At 38.6% G+C, this 2698-nt stretch overlaps 1 long non-coding RNA gene across 1 annotated transcript; it reads right to left on the bottom strand.

Moving 5' to 3' along the window:
- Window positions 1-229: 229 nt before the first annotated feature.
- On the bottom strand, window positions 230-1060 carry LOC143419060 (uncharacterized). The gene is made up of 3 exons (XR_013099029.1): window positions 819-1060; window positions 548-706; window positions 230-460 (listed from the first exon to the last, which is right to left on the bottom strand). It is a non-coding gene; the product is annotated as an uncharacterized LOC143419060 (long non-coding RNA).
- Window positions 1061-2698: the final 1638 nt, after the last annotated feature.

Here is a 2698-nt window from a genome sequence, read left to right as displayed (position 1 = left end):
ATTACAAGAATGGATGTAATAGGCGGAGAATTATTAAAATTAACACAAAGGAACCTTAGCTTAGATTCTTACGTATGACAGCAAATAAATTTTCAGTTTCAGCCTTCATGAAGCTTGCAAGCAACAGGTAAGAAAACAACAATAATTTCCAGAACTTCAACAGATTGTTCTTTTTTTTTTTCTTTTTTTGTTTGTTTGTTTGTTTGTTTGTTTTTACACAATCCGAAATTTGAACACTATTAATTCCTTGTCCATTACAGCAAATTTGTAGCTCATGTTCTATCCATCAACTCATGAGGCATAATAACTGCGCAATATAGCCTGAGGACTCACGCTTTAGCCTGAAACCGCTTCTTGGAGTGTCCGCTGAATCTGCAGCTCCCGATTGGTTGTCACAAAATGCAAAGCAACGTGTCCACTGAAGCCTGTAGCTCGCTGCAGGATGAGAAGCAACCGAGACCTGTAGCTTGCTGCAGGATGAGAAGAGCTTTGCACACCGAAGCCTGTAGCTTGCTGCAGGAGGGGAAGCGCGTTTGCAAACCGAGACCTGTAGCTTGCTGCAGGATGAGAAGAGCTTTGCACACCGAAGCCTCCAGATGGATTGGGACACGTTTTCACTGTTTCTACTCTGGTCGAAAGAATCCACGCTTCGTACTGATGTCCACAATTCTTTTATTCCTCTCACAATCATGGAGCACCGTGAAAACTAGAAACAAGTAAAATAATATCGATAGCACATATGATATTCATCTCAGCCACTTATTTCCTTTCACAAGGTGCACAAGTGTTAAACAAATAACAGCATAATGATTTTTTACCGTGTACGCCTTGTAAAACCAGCAGTAGAAAAGTTGTATATTCCGAAAAGTCCGCCGTGTTACCGTTCTGTCTTGTCTCTCCCGCGCACAACTTCCGGTTCCCGCAACTCACAGGAAGTGACTACTTCACAATAATATTTTAACAGAAACATTTCTTATAAGCAGGATATATCACTGGATTCATAGATTACCTTTCCTACTGCAAATGTACACAAGCATGAGAAGCAAATAAAGAAAACAAATAGAAAACAATAATGATCTCAGATTCACTTTGGTGTTGTCATGGCAACCCACACAAACATTTCAGCGTCAGCTACAGTCATCCTGCTGTGAGTGTGTTTGTCAGAGAGGAGAAGACGGTGGTAATTTGTATCGGAGCAGCAAGGTGACCCCAGAATCTTCATCATTAAGAAAGGAATTTCATACTTTCTCTCCAAAAAAAAGAGACTAATTCAAGCTTGAATTTGAGAAGTGTTAAAAAGGTCAAGAATAAATTGTGCCCCAGTGCTGTTTCAGCCTTACATGGTATTTTGTTTATTATCCTTTACTCATTCTCTATGTTGTATTTAGTGATATAAACATTGATCGCTCTGACATCCAGTTATAACATTATAACAAGAAGGTTTGTTTACTCATATAACAATATGAAAAGAAAATCGAATCAATCTCATAAATCTGGTTAAATTTAGGAGCGCCGTCTTCTCTAAATGACAACATTTGGTATTTAGTCATTATCTGGACTGCAAAAATGCGCCATCATTATCTGCTATTTTTTTCATAACATACCAATTTAACTAGGTCACTCTTATAAGTCAGCCTGTATTGATTGTTATTTTAAGATTATTGTTTTGAAAAATGTAGAAACTATGTTACTATTGACTAGATCAATGTTTAGTTTGAGGTTGGAAAGTTTACCAGAAAAATTTAAGTTGTGGATATTCTTTTTTTTCCCAGTAGTCTCCAAGTGAAGCTAGAAGAGTCGTTAGGAAAACAGATGGAGGAGAACTGGTTTTCATAACTGCAGCATGCCTAAGCTCGGTCAAGATGTGGTCTATCATAATTAACCCTGATAGGGTTTGATACTTTCCTTTCCACGAGTTGACAGAGAGATTTATACAGATGGTCCAGACCAGAGATGGGCAGTAATGCGTTACTTATAACGCGTTACTGTAATCTGATTACTTTTTTCGAGTAACGAGTAAAGTAAGGGATTACTATTGCAAAAACGGTAATTAGATTACCGTTACTTTCCCGTAGGAACGCTGCGTTACTAAAACCGTGAACCGTGTCTCACGACAGTGACGTAAGCGAGTGCGCCGTTAGTGACAACAGCTGTGTGCAGATCAACAATGGATCACATATCGATTGTGGGAGAGAGTGTGAGCGTGCAGCGTGGAAGTACTGACCTTACTTTGAGTTCGATTCCATAAAAAGTGACAAAAACATTAGCGTCCATCGTGCGTGGGAAGAAAACTTCTTTTTACAGCGAAAAAAACCCCTAAACTTCCAAGCAAGCACCGAGAGCGCAACGACGTAATGGGAAACTCACAGAGACACTGCCGTATCCTTCCACTGACCGCTGCACACCTGCACCAGGGTAAACCTCTGCCTACCGCAGTCCTGCTTTACAGGTGAAAATAGAGCAACAGGACCGCTGAGTCTTTGACTTTATTTATGTTCTGCTGTGTTTCACTTGCATCTATTTGAAAGAGTGAGTGTAAACAAAAAAAATATTTTATTTTATGTGCTGGAATGTGTAGAAAATAGGTTTAAATGTTAAACTAATTTATTCAAGTCAGAGAGTGTTGCATATAATTAAATTTTTGCTTGATGCATAAAGTTAAAAGATTAAAACTGATAAAACAAATTTAAAAAAGAGA

The sequence above is a fragment of the Maylandia zebra genome, linkage group LG6 (assembly GCF_041146795.1).
Source record: "Maylandia zebra isolate NMK-2024a linkage group LG6, Mzebra_GT3a, whole genome shotgun sequence".
NCBI classification, from domain to species: domain Eukaryota; kingdom Metazoa; phylum Chordata; class Actinopteri; order Cichliformes; family Cichlidae; genus Maylandia; species Maylandia zebra.
This window is presented reverse-complemented; position numbering and strand designations above follow the sequence as displayed.